Here is a 14,654-nt window from a genome sequence, read left to right on the forward strand (position 1 = left end):
TTTTCACCCTATCCTGACTCCTGACACTGACTTGTTCCCTAAAACATTTAAACTCCGTGGCATATAACACCATCTCCTTGAATACAAGCATTCGATCTCCTGATTTTCTGGTTCTTTCACTCTCCACTCTTTGCAACTTCTCTTCAGCTTTGAAAAACCCCATCTTCTACTTCCCTTGCTGCTGTATCCTAGCCACACAGCACAACTGAAAGAAACAATCACCAGGAGACTGGTTCCACCATGAAGTCCTGACTTCCGAGGTTAAGGAGCTTTAGTGCCACTCAGCAATCTTCGTCACACAGGACAACTTTGTCCACTCCCTTTCTCTCACAGCTGCTGTTCCAAAGCCTCCTTAGTGTCCTCAGGCACCCTCTTGCTTCTCTCCTCCATATCTCTCAACACATGAGCTTTCCTGGTACTCGATAAAAGAAACTGAGCTATCAGATATGAGCTCTTCAACCCTGCCTTGAAGTATAGTAATACATCTGTTCTCTGCTTTGTCTCATACCACCTCACCTCCACTTTTTGAGAAAAAGCTCTTTCTCTTCTTGTTTCGAGTTATTCCCCCAATTATACTTTTCATCCCAGGCCCTCTCATCTCTTTTGGCTGATTTTCCATTACAGAACTCCACTCTCTTCAGTAGTTTTATAATCCCCCTCTCCACTGCTTTTCCTACTCAGCACATAAGCATGCTAAAATCTTTTTTTTTTTTTAATTTTTAAAAATTCCTCCCTCAATTTGTGTCTGACTTCCTCTCTTAGGCTTTCACCTCAATTGAATTTCTTTCGAGAGTGGATATTTGCTATCTCCTCTTCTTCTCCTCCTCTTTGCTTCTCAAACCAGTGTCAAATGTCTTCTACCTTAAAACGACTTTGCAAAGGCTGGCAGAATTAAAAGCAGACAGTAGCTGGCTGGGGTTGGGGCTGGAAGTGGGGGGAGGGGCGTGAGGGAATTCTGGGCCATGACAGAAATGATCTGTCTCCTCATTGTGCCCCCAGTTTCACAACTGTCAAAACCCAATGAATTGCACACTTTAAGAGGGTGCCCTTTATCATACACAAATCATGTTGATTACAGTTGATTAAAAAATAAACCCAGTATGACAAAGAGTTCTACTGTTAAAGAAAAAAAGAATGGAGAAATGAGCTAAAAGTAAGTCGACTAGCATTATCAAAAACTAAAATAAGATAAATTATGCAACTAGACACTAAATTGAGATGTGAGTTTCCTTTCAGCCTCAGAAAGGAAATGACATTGGCTTAGAGAAATTTCTTCAATGAGGAATGTATCATGTAGACTTTACAGATAAGATTTTAGATAACAGAACACCTTTAAAAAAAATAGAGAAATGTCATTTAATTGAACATTATATGTATCACCTCCAATTTTTAAAAGATGAAAGCATAACATTGAATTATTACTCAATGAAAGCATTTCTGTAGTTACCGCTCTAATCTGGATGGGGCTTGTTACTCTCTGACAATGTAATACACTGCAGGAATAGGTAAGAGTGGGAGAAAAACCATCTTCCACACATCAGGTACTTTATATATGTCTTCTCATTTTGTCTAACATGCATAATAAAAGCTTGTTAGGTTAAATGAAATTACTTATTCTAAGTGCTTAAATAACACGGCTAACGTGTAGTAGAACCAGAAATCAGTTCCATTCCAGAATCAGCCAACCTTTAAAATCCTCCCTCTGGGGATGCTGGGTGGCTCAGTTGGTTAAACGTCTGCCTTCGGCTCAGGTCATGGTCCCAGGGCCCTGGGATCAAGTCCTGCATCAGGCTCCCTGCTCAGTGAGGAGCCTGCTTCTTCCTCTGCCTGCCACTCCTTCCCCTGCTTGTGCTTGCTCGACCTCTGACAAATAAGAAAATAAATAAAATCTTAAAAAAAAAAAAATCCTCCCTCTATGCCACACACATCCACTATCCAAAGAAGTACGTTGTCCACATGCCCATTAAATGCTCTCAGATATCAATTGTCTAAGAAGTCATTGGCAAATGCTGGGTCACAGGCAATGTGTCCTCACATACACTGCTGTGTGCATGGTATCCTAATAGCCTACGGGACAGAAGGAGAAATAAATGTGCTTTAACCACCAAGAGCGGCCCTGCTTGGACAGCCTACTTGTATTGTCTCCCAGTCCTCTCAAATGATGTAAACCAGAGAAGAACCTTCGAGAAAGCAAAAAGTATACAATCAGCCTTGATTCTACTGAAGCCGCTAGGCAGTTATTCTTTGAAAAACAAGAGTTCCACACCATATAATAGGGAAGAGACAAGCATGACAAAAAGGGGACCTTCACCATAAAGCATTTGATTTTTAATAAAAACTACATTTTTATAGTTGCACATAAAATGCATTCGCTACAAAATTCATTTGCCAAAGTTCAGTGAATTACCTTGTTGGGTGGAATTATTTAGTCTTACCTATTTAGAAAATGGAAAGATTTCAATTTTAGTTTTAGTTGAGCAGATTCGGAGCTGTTCGCTCTGACGACAATGAGCAACTAACTCAGCTGTTCCCTGTGTAACACAGAAACCGTACGGATCTCCTCAGCATAAAACAAACTTGAGAGCATTCCTTGAATTCTCTCATTTTCTCAAAACCCAGATCCAATATATCATGAATCCCGGCAGTTCCACCTTTAAAATATAGCCCCAATTCTACTACTTTTCTACACTCCACTGCCTACACACCGCAGTCACCATGTAGATGGTCCCTTTGCTTCCATCCTTTAATCCGCTACCATATATTCCCACACTGCAGCAGAGGTATTTTCTAAAACTGTAAGTCTGACATGTCATTCCTCTGCTTGAAACCTTTCAGAGGCCACCTGACACACTCAGAATGAAAATAAACATCCCTATGATCACCTACAAGATACCACCTACATGCACACGCACACACGCACACTCAACAGACATCTGACCTCATAATCTCCCATTCTCCTCCTCACCCCAATGCTCTTTTTGAAGCACCTGGAACACTCCAGGCAACGCCCCCACCCCCGGCCCCAGTGCCTTGGCACAGTCTATTCTCTCCACCTAGAATGCTCTTTCCCTAGGTATCCCAGTACTCGCTCCTTCAGTGTAGTTATGTCTACTCAACATGTTCACAGAGCTCTTTCATAAGCATCCCCTTTTAAATAAAATCACACTCTCTCCCTGCTTTTTCTTTCTCCTTAGCACATATCACCACCTCATATATTATGAATTCTATTTTCCTGTCAATCTCTACCCCCACTGAAATAGAATGTAGGCTCCATGAAGCTCTGCCCGTTTTATTCATTGTGGGGTCCCCCTAGTACCTAGAACCATGCTGGGATATGAGAAAATTCCAGTAAATATTTGTTGAGTGAACATTACTGGTTGACTAAAGGAATGAAATTATGATATCTATAGAGAGAAGAAGGCATATCCTGTTGGCTACAGCTGAAATATGTACATTTACTACATCTAGTACTGTTGCCAAGTTGTTTAATGTAAATTTAAAACAAATGAGGAATTAGGGCAAAAGTCTGTTTGATGTATTGAGTACTGGAATTATGTGTATCATAAAAAGGCTTCCTATCCTCTCCAATTTAAAAATGCTAGTATTATGCAGATTTTCCAAAAGCCCAGCATTTACTAGGCTGTGATTTACAGAAATAGTATGCTTAATACATCATTACTTTCTTACATGGAATCAAAAACTAATGACGGAATTAATAAATACTGTCCTCTAGCTTGTTTTCAGTGAAAACTATGGGTATGGGAAACATTTATAAGAAACAGATGTGAATAGGGGTGCCTGAGTGGCATAGTTTTTTAAGTGTCTGCCTTTGGCTCAGACCATGATCCCAGGCTCCTGGGATCAAGTCCCTTGTCGGTCTCTCTGTTTAGCAGGGAGCCTTCTTCTCCCTCTCTTTCTGCACCCCCCTCTCTCTGCCTGCCACTCCCCCTGCTCTCACTCTCCCTCTCTGTGAAATAAATAAATTCTCAAAATAAGAGAGAAATAGATGTGAATAAATTCTACTTTGTTTGTCTTACAAAATATTAGATTTTAAACTAATTTCATAATTTTTTTTGAGAAAACCAAGAATTTCAATTGGGTATCCATCAGCAGAACAAGGTCTCATGAGGCAGGTGGAGGAGGAGAAGGAGAGGACCGAAGAACCCAAGCTGCAAACAATCTGTCTTAGGAGTAGCAACTCTCACTAGGAGTGACCTTGTAAGATGGATTTGTTTGGACAACTGAGCTGTACAACCACATGGAGCTAAGAAGTAATAACAACCAAGGCAAAGGAAAGCAGAACACCAAGACAGAAATCCAGGAGTGCCTTCCAAGATTTGGAGCATGAAGAGGGATAATAAGCTATGTTCAAGGAAAAGAAAGGAGTTTAAGGCACAGAATCAGTAAAACCAGTAAAATTACTGGAGAAAATGACCTACTTTTGTCAGACTGTACCTCCTCATTCAGACAGACCCTGTACCTTCAATAATAAAATCTCATCACTCTGGGGTTTTTTACCTAGATTGGGATTGGTCCCATATATTCAACCAGAAAGAGATTCCTTCTCTAGTCCCAGATACATCCTGATACAACCATCCCCATACAGTTAGAAACTATACTACTGAAAATATTAGTACCTATGATTGAGGAGGCAAATGACTCTGTAGCCAATATCCTCCTGGATGCTTAGTCACCATTTGGTGATTAATTGTTTGGCTTCTCATCAATGGCAATTTATACCTCTGATTGCTTTTGCAAAAGTCACACCATGAGCACCAACAATGTTCCAACATCATTCTCAGTAATTACCCATGATGATTGGCCTGGAGTCTTTCAAAGGGGTTTAGAATAGATAAATTGTTGAAAATGACTTCACTTAATTTCTGGAATGAGAGTTTATTATTTTTATTATTTCCTAATGAGAATGCCACATGTCACCTTTAAAATTTTGTCAAAATGGTTCAATTGTTATGGAGGGGGTTAGGTACTCTTGAATAAAAAATACCAAAAAAAAAAAAAAATACTCATGAGACTATTTCCCAGGAATAAGGGCTTTTACTGTTTTTGAAATTTTATTAGGGTCTCTCTTTTTTTGGTGGATTATTCTAATTAAAAAAAAATCAATTGGGGCGCCTGGGTGGCTCAGTAGGTTAAAGCCTCTGCCTTCGGCTCAGGTCATGATCTCAGCGTCCTGGGATTGAGCCCCGCATCGGGCTCTCTGCTCAGCAGGGAGCCTGCTTCTTCCTCTCTCTCTGCCTGCCTCTCTGCCTACTTGTGATCTCTGTTTTTCAAAAGAACACCAAATGAATATAATCTTAAAAAAAAAAAAAATCAATCTCGATCTCTCACTCTCTTTCTCCGTCTCAGAATATTCATCCAACCCCAGAATGAGATGACAGACACATGATATAGTAAGACTGATTTCTGCTCTTCTACAACCCTGTACAACTACCTATAGAGGAAATACTTCCTTAAAAAAACCAGTTCAATTAGTGTATAATCAAACTGGTTCAGTCAGTGTGTAATCCAGCTCAGTGTTACTGGGAATCCAAAGAAATTTAAGGAAAGATTCTCGAGGCAAATAACCATCTCAGGGACAGACCTAGCTATAAGGAACTCATTATTAACCTCTTGATTAAAGCAGACTGCCTAAGACTTCTAAGAGGTTGCTGTTTGTGTCACCTCAAGATAATGAATAAGATTAACCAGGTATTTCTCTATTTAATTCATGAGCTAGCTATAATGCAGAGAGAGGTACATATATTTATATAAATTCAAACAAAATTTTCTATAAATCATACCCTGGTAGGATCACTACAACGCCAATATTTCCTAAAATTTCTATATGATCCCCTTGATCATTGAGCCCTATATACTGGAAACGATGCCAAACTTACTAAATAAAATCAGGCTCTCTCTGCAGCCACCCTATCTTATGGAGATATTTCCTTTCCCCACTTAGAATAAAAATGACAAGGGAGACATTAAGTTTAAAATGCACAGTAGTAAAATTGCAACAAAAGCTGAAGGATAAAGGAATACTGACATTCCCATTACCAATAAGGGCTAAATATGTTTTATATGTAAATCTGAAGAATCCAAAAACTGTAACTAGGAGCTTCATTGGAGGCAATAGAGGCAGTGCAATTAGATTGTCTCATGGAAAATGTTTGTAGAACCAGACAGAACCTGTTTAGTATTTTAGCTCTAACATCCACCAACTACATGACAATGATGGAGTTGTTAAGCCCTTTGAGATTCCATTTCCCTACCTAAAAAAAATAGGGATAACGACAGCAGCATCATCACACAGCTACTTCTCACTGCTCCGGGCACAGGCTTCATGTTTGCTAAGTGTCTAATGCTGTTATTGTGTTTTAATGATAATATTCTGTGGCAAGGACTGCTAATTGTCTACCAATGTCCAATCCCTGTGCTTTTTACTTTTAGAACCCCACATTTTCATCTCAACACATGACTTTATAGAATACACTACACTTCCCAACAGCCTTTCCACCTGGATGTGTGTAGCAAGTAAGAAAATTGAAGTCAATGAGAGCATTTCTTTTAATGCTTTATATGTGACAGAATGACCAAAGATCATCCAGATAGCATGGGAAGAAAACCTTTTGTCCATGATCCTGATTCAGGAATGTCCATCAGAGCATTTTAATATACTCCCAAAGCCAAGACCCTCAACCTGAAGGTTCAGGTTCAGCAAGCCTAGAGTAGTGCCTGGAAATGTGAATCTGAGAAACAGTTACTAGGTGATTCAGATACGCACCTGTACTTTAAGGACCACGGCTGTAGAGCCTCCATGAAGTTCCATACATCGGGAATATGAAAAGTTCCATACATCTGGAAACTCCTCAAACAGAACAACATTCACACTATCCTAAAACAGCCGAACGATACCTGAGCACAGAACACAGTATAAAAGTGCCTTCTCATGTGTTCTTTCTGCATGATGAGCTTATGCTCTTTAATTATGAAAACCTTTGTCTCTTAATCCTTCTGTTTCCCAACCAGAACGTCAAACGATGTGCCCTAGATTACCTCCCAGGGCCTTTGCGTGCACGCTGATCTGCAGAAGCAAGCGGGTATCTGTAAGTGAAATGATCTGGATGAGTCCTCTGTTGCCTCTTGAACACGTGCAGCAGCCTGGCTGCACACTTCCAGACGGAGTCACTCCATTCCTTCAAATGGGGTCATCAACCCCCAGTATTCTCAATCAAGGGTGATTTTGCCAGGGCACATCTGACACCATCTGTGTCACAACGGGGGGCGCCACCAGCATCTAGCATGTGGAGCCCAGGGATGCTGCTAATGACCTTGTAATGCACAGGACAGAGAATCACAACAAAGAAATATCCAGTCCAAAATCAACAGCATCAAGGATGGAGAAACTGTTCCAAAGGGAGTTGAATGAAACCCCTTCCCCTATAGATCTGTGGTTAGAATACCCTAAACACACAAGCTCTAAGAAGCATCTCACACTGATCCAGAAAATAAGCTCCATGAAGAGAGAAGCCTTGTTCCTCATGCACACACCTCTGCAGGGGCAGACTTCAGTCTTAACGTCTGTGCGAGTGTATAGCAGGAACAGAGAGGAATGCAGGCTTTGCAGTCAGACCAACTGAACTCAAGCCCCCGCTTCAGCATTTAATACTGTGGTACAACAGACAAGGTACGCCAACTCTCAGAGCTGCTTATCCCCTTATCTGTGAATGAAAATTCTTAATCACACTGTTCTAAAGATTAAATTAGATAATCCATGTAAAGTTCTTAGAACAGTAACTGACACGTAATGCAGGATTAATAAAATAATGCTATTATAAAATGAAATAACTAATCTGATGAATGAATGATTTTCCAATGTCCAATAGTGCAGAAAATCTCCTCCTTTCCATCTTTTAACCCACACTCCCCTGACCTCCCCCCCACCCTTAACTGTAATCTGGTAACTAACAGGATACAGGATATCACTTCATTTTTTATATGTGGACATAGGATAATAGACACAGACACTTCTTTGTTCAATTCTGGTTTAATTCTCCATGTCTTCAAATAGCTTTCTTTCCCTGATTTCCTCCTGAGAGCAATTCTTCCACACACCTAAGAAGAGTCCATCTTCCCCCATGAGAGAAAATCATAGTAAAATATCCCTCACACCCATCTCACTTCCTCTAACGATAAGGTTATAAGTCACTTGCGTGATGCTGGTAATCACGGGAAAAATAAACATTACAAATTTTGCAGCACTTTTCACAGTGCCATTATGCTGGGGCGTTGAGATGAAATGGCAGTGGTTCTTGTCTCCCCTGCTAAACAATCCTCCTTCATAGACCATCATTTTTAAGGCATTCACACAAAAGTTCCCATGTCAACCTTGTGTGTTCTTCCTTCCCACGCCCCAATCAGCCTGCTTACTACTGAGACACAAGTGGTCTCTCTTCTGTAGAGGTGGCCATGCCCTGAGCATCCTTCTGGGTCCAGCACTCTATTTCTTTGAGCTTTTCAGCAGCATTAGAAGGCATATGTTGTTAACCCTGTTCTATAGAAGAGACTGCAGCTCCAGTTAAGAAACCTGCCCTAGTAAATGGGGGACAATCCAAAATCTCACCCTGAGTGCCAAATACCAATGTTACCTCCACCACGTTTCTTTTCCCAGCCTGCACTTGACTCCCCACAGCCTCCCAAAAAAACACACATCAGGGGAGAGAATCCCTTCACGCTCCGGCGATGTTTTACACAGGACTACTCTACATGCTTGCTGTTCACACTGCTTCTCCCAAAGGGAAGGGAAGGCAAAAGGACTGTCTCCACCAGGAGCCTCTCTAATATTTCCACAGAGGTCCTTCTGATGGAAGTTCTCGTCGTCTAATGAATAACTAGAGAAAAAAAATAAGAAGAAGAACACTCTCCCACTCAGACAAAGTTATCCTGTTTCAAACAATTATTTTTCTCCATGTGAAATGCTGAGACACACTTCTGCATTAATTCCAAGCATGTGTACAGATAACCCAACTTCCAGCCTGACTTGCCATTTAAAAGATTTACATCATCAGAGAGACATGTATAATAAATTTGCCATAAAAAAAAAAAAGAACTCCGTATTTCTTCATTTTCTTTCACTGGCACGACAGGAGTGTGTCATGTTAAGTTGGAGGGGAAGAAAGAATGAAATGCCTCACTCTGGCCAGTCCTCAGCCTGAATCTGAGCTCTATGGAAAAGAGAGAAGGTAAGAGAGTAAGCAAAAGAAAGCAGGGAAAAACTACTGGAAATCAGGGCACACTACCAATACACCATCCTCTAGGTCAAGCAACCTAAAACTCTGAGGTTCTGTGATTCACTTTTATTTCTTCCTTTGTCACCCAAACCAAGACACTCATTAAGGCTTTTTGATTTTTCTTCGAAATGTGTCTCCTATCATCCATGCTTCAAATAATTACTAAGTGACTGCTGTTTGCTACACACCATGGAGGATATAGTATATGCTATCCATGTCATTTCTGTGAGCTGCCCCAGCATATGTGTGTGTGTGTGTGTGACCACATGTATCAAATAGCACATGTGTGTGTTCGTCACTGACAACAGCTCTTACAGATATTGCAATCTAGTGAGAGAAGATGTGCAGGAAACAACAAAATGAATTCATTAGGACAATGATCAAAGAGAATTTACAGCTGAAGGGCTATTACAGTTCAAGGAAGGGAAGGAATCTAGCTGGACAAGGCTTCTAAAACCACCTAGAAGAACAGGTATTCCCTTAAACAGTCAAGCAAGTGTAATTATTCCTTGTTACACCAATGTTCTTTAAAATTTCAACTCAGTAATTGAAGCACAGTATTTATGGGGTATTTTTTAAAAGATCTTAATTATTTATTTGAGAGTGAGCACAAGCAAGGGGAAGGGCAGATGGACAAGCAGACTCCCCACTGAGTAGGGAGCCCGATGTGGGACTCGATCCCAGGACCCTGGGATCATAACCTGAGCCAAAGAGAGACGCTTAACCAACTGAGACACCCAGGCGTCCCTCACAGAGTTATGCTGAGAAAAAGTTTCACTGTCATGTAAAAACCACAGATAGACAGTTGCTGTATTTGCCTTTTCAAGGTCTAAATGTTCATTATCCGTGCTCAGTCATGACCTTGGGGTGGGGGATGCTTCCAAAACTGTAGGCTTCCTCACCCTCTAAAATTATTCACACAGGTCTTCAAAGATGACTACTTCTTAAACTTCACATTTATTATGTCATTTCCCTACCCTTTGGGCGTCCTTATTTTTTTCCATTCCTGATCTAAACTAGTCTCTATGACCCCACTCTACCTATTTAATTTCACTTCCCACAATGCCACCTTGCATCTTCTCTGGGATCCAGCCTGGTTGAATACAAGCTTGGGAGCTCAGCGGCCTGGGTTTGGATGCTGGCTCTGCCACTGTAAGCCACGCGACCATGGGCAAGTTCAGCAGGCATTTCCCTGTGCCTCACTTTCCTCATCTAGAAAATGGGAATAATAATTATTGAAGTATTAAATGAAATGATACTTAGAACTGTGCCCAGCAGCTAGTCAGGACTCCGTAAGGGATATCTCTATTTCTGCTGCTTTTGCTTATAGGATATACTTTCTCCTTTCTTGATAATGTCCTACTGTTTTTCCTTTGAAAAACTACCACTCTGCCCTGAAAGGTACGTTGAAGAAGGAACCCAAGTATCTTCATCATCCCAAAAATGGGCACTCTATTCAAGTAAAATAAATTGCTCTTTCTCCTGAAAATTTGAAGACAAAAGCTAAAACAATCTGATGACAGTGCCCTGAGAAGTTTCTTAATTGGTATGCCATCTAGATCCTCAAACTATCCTTCTCAAGACCTAATTATTTAATTCTTCATTTCTGTGAGCTTTCCAGAATGTACCATTGATTTTCTCTTTTGCTTAAGTTTTCCTGAGATGCTTTCAGATATTTGCGACCAACTGCCTGATATATTAATCTTCTCAAACTGAAGAAAACCCCAATCTCATTCCTTCCTTGGACATTCTCTTCACCTCACAAAGAGGCTCTCTAATTTACTTTCTGCCTACCCATATCCACCCATCCCTCAGGACCCAAAGCTTTTCAATAATTATCTATGCCCTCACTGATTTCTTTTTCTGTTCTTCAACATCTAGCATACCACTGAATTTTACCTTTCCTTTATAAACTAGTGCCCTCTGTACCATCCAGGGAACAGTTGCGAGTTTATCTTGTCTCATCAACTGGCTTCTAAATCCTTGGGAAACAAAATCTATACCTTATGCATCGGTATATGTCTAGTATTTAACATGGTGCTAAGTCCAGAGATGACACCGGGTGTTTATTAGCTTACTAATTAAGGTTAATCCGAAAAGTCAGGATTTTTTCCTCTCCTTGCCACTTGAAGTCTTATAAGTAAGTGAACTTCTTATGAATTCTGCTCAGTCTCTTCTCTCATTGATCTTAAGTGTGCCATAATTTTCCAAATATCAATAGTCCATTATTGAACACAGTTGCTCAATACATATTTGTGAATGGATAAAGAAATGCATTTCTTATGATTTTTAAGAAATATAACAAGAAATAAGTCATTTTCAGTATCGTGTGAATAGTACATATGGGTAATGATTGGCTTTAGGCGTTCACCAGTTCCTCCCCAAATCAAACCTAATCAGAAAGCAGCACTCACAGACCCAGTGAATTTCTTTTCTGCCATCTGGTCTGAAAAGGAAGTCAAGAAACATTAAGTAGGTGGCAGTAGCTAAGGACAGGCAGTACTATTAACACTTCTAATGCCTTCTTCCACTCTGAATATTCGCTTTTATATATCCAACTGAATATAAAGGCCTTGTAGGCCTTCCTTTGATTCTTTAGCAAAGAATATTTCTCTTTATTTCCTGTAAGTTCCATCTCCAGAAATATTAATATACCTCAACTAAATATCCTAGTCTTCCTAAAAGTTTATTATAAGTCATATAAGAATAGTCTGATCTGAGTTACATGAACCTTTAGAATATGATTTTGTTTCACCCTTTGTTTTAGATCACAGCTACCCAGAGATTTTTCTCTAGACGGCAGCACATTTTCTGTCTGAGTCTAGATGCAAAAGCTGGGCTACTTTTTCATGTCAGCCACAATCTAAGCAATGGAGCTTGTTTGTCCTACATCCAATTACTGTCTGCTCCTTGATCCTTAGAAAGCTTGATCTAGACTGGCATGGCAGCTTTAATCAAACAGGAAAACAGACCCTGGTCAGGTAAATAATGGAAAAAAGGAAGTGAGAGTCTTTTAGCAACAATGATAAGACATTTTAGATTAGATTTTAGTTTATTACTTTAGATTATCCCCATGCTTCAACAGAAAACTCCTGATATGATCTGAAGCCCTCCCAAGCTCAAATACCTCTGCTTAAAGGATAAAATCAAAACTCCTTAACATGACTTACAAATCCCTTCATGATCTGGCCCCTGCATAAATCCCCAACCCCATCTCTTAAAATTCTCTCCTCAATATTACACAATATTCTGTCTACCTCTCTTAGATTATAAAGGGTTAGCCAAAACAATCCTTTAAGTACAAGGTGGGTCAGTCTGTTAAGCCTCTGACTCTTGATTTTGGCTCAGGTCATGATATCATGGTTATGGGACAGAGTTCCTCAAGTCAGGCTCCACACTCAGTGGGGAGACCACTTGAGATTCTCTCTCTCCTCACTCTCTCCTCCTGCCCCTCCCTCCACTCATGCATGCTTACTCTCTCTCTCAAATAAATAAATCTTTTCAAAGAATGAATGCCTCTTTATAAAAAAAAAATTAAAATCAAAAAAGTAGAAGTCCTACAGAACTAGAAGGAAAAAGAATAAGGAATATCAAAAAACAACAGTAATGAATCTGAAGTTAAAAGAAAGTAGACAGCAAAGAAAATTATGTTATCAGATTATATGCTACTACTTAGATATGTGGGGACCATATCTAAAAGACAGCTGAATTGGTGGTGGCCTCTGCTATGAAAATCCTAGCAGGAAGTCTGGGGAAAGGAAGATCATAGCCGAATCACCCTTCCCTCTCTCAAAAAGAGAAGTGGACCTCGCTATGTACCACACAACCCATCACACACACAATCAAGAATAAACATATTACAGCCATGAATACTCTACACTAACTAAATTAGTCTGTTTTGTAGGTTTGCTTTTTTACTTCAAGCTTTTCCTGTAGCTTCTATTAGCCTCCTCAATATGTAGACTCTTAAACCTCAGGACAGTTGATAAATTGTGGATTGTATAACGAAACCCATTATCATCCATCACTGAACTCACCATCAGCCCAGGCTAGCCACCAGGGGATGGGTATTTGCTAAAGCACACTCCATTACACCAACATCCCAATGGAAACTTTGGGGCAAGATAGTTCTATAAGCTCTTCCATTAACTAAATTGTGCCTACTCAGTTCACTCCCTCTCTGTTAAGACATCCCTCTGGTCTACCATTCCATCCTCTACGTAAGTAATCCTTATTATCAACAGCTCTTATTCCTTACACAAACCCTAGACACCCACTGCTTCGGCCCACATTCTTATCCTTATTTAGATCTGTTCTTATCCACCCTCAGAGCCGGAGCGAGAGACGTGAGCACTTTCCCAGCTCCTCAATGGTGACTTTACACCACTATTCCTCCACTTCCATTAAAATAAACTCTTCTTTCAGAGTTCATGGCTTTCACCAATCCTCTTCCACATCTAGGCATGTAGGTGTTACCCTCGAGAATCTGAAGGCTGGCATAGTTTTCTTGCCACGTTCTCAAGGATTCCCCCTTAGTGTTTCTGATGTTTGTTCCCATATGGCCCCACAGTTCTCTGTGCCCTCCATGCCTGTGTCTTCAATCCTCTTCATCCATCCAACTTTGCAATAACAGGCCTAAAATTCCTTCAGCTCATCCTGAAATCTGAAACCTCCCACTCTACCCCAGACCATCTTTCCACCTTATTCCCTTTATCATTCTACTCCTACTTTTTATTCTCACGGTGACTTCTATTCGCCAACTGTCCCAATCCATTTTCCATGAATATCACTCCCATTGTGGGTTCCCTCGCCTTTCTGCCTCTCTGGACACCAAGGCCTATGATTTCAACAAGGCCTTTATGATCACTCTTTTACTGTTACCCCTTTGACTATTGGCCTTGTGTGCCTCATCAGTCTCCCATGCTGAATCTCCCCACATCTGTTTTCTCTGTTCCTGGTCCTGGGTTCTTTAAACAGAAAGGTACAAAACAGTGTTGGCTATTTCCCCTATGAAAACAAGCCATTAAACATCAAGTAGTCATTGGCTTCTGTCTGGGATCTTTTTGGTTCTCTTCCTATAGATTCAGCTCTCCCATATCTAAAAGTCACCCACAAGTAGGCTCTGCATAGATTTATTTTCTTATCCCTTCCATAACTATCACTATTAAAAACAGTCTACAGTCACTGCATGCATTTCTTCACTCTACACTCACTTCTTTGCAAAACTCATCAGGTCTGTTCCTCCCACACTAATGAAATTTAAGGAGGTTCATCAATTAAATCATTTTCCTTTCTCAGTTATCAAACTCATTGGCTCCAATAAACTTGTGACCTAGCCACATAGCTTGCTGACAAGACTGCAGA

General features: G+C 40.4%; 1 protein-coding gene across 1 annotated transcript in view; it reads right to left on the reverse strand.

Moving 5' to 3' along the window:
• The window catches only part of TRHDE (thyrotropin releasing hormone degrading enzyme), a 389,311-nt gene that overhangs the window by 352,977 nt on the left and 21,680 nt on the right, over positions 1 to 14,654 (reverse strand). The window lies entirely within an intron of this gene.

This window comes from Mustela erminea, chromosome 6 (genome assembly GCF_009829155.1).
Source record: "Mustela erminea isolate mMusErm1 chromosome 6, mMusErm1.Pri, whole genome shotgun sequence".
NCBI lineage: Eukaryota > Metazoa > Chordata > Mammalia > Carnivora > Mustelidae > Mustela > Mustela erminea.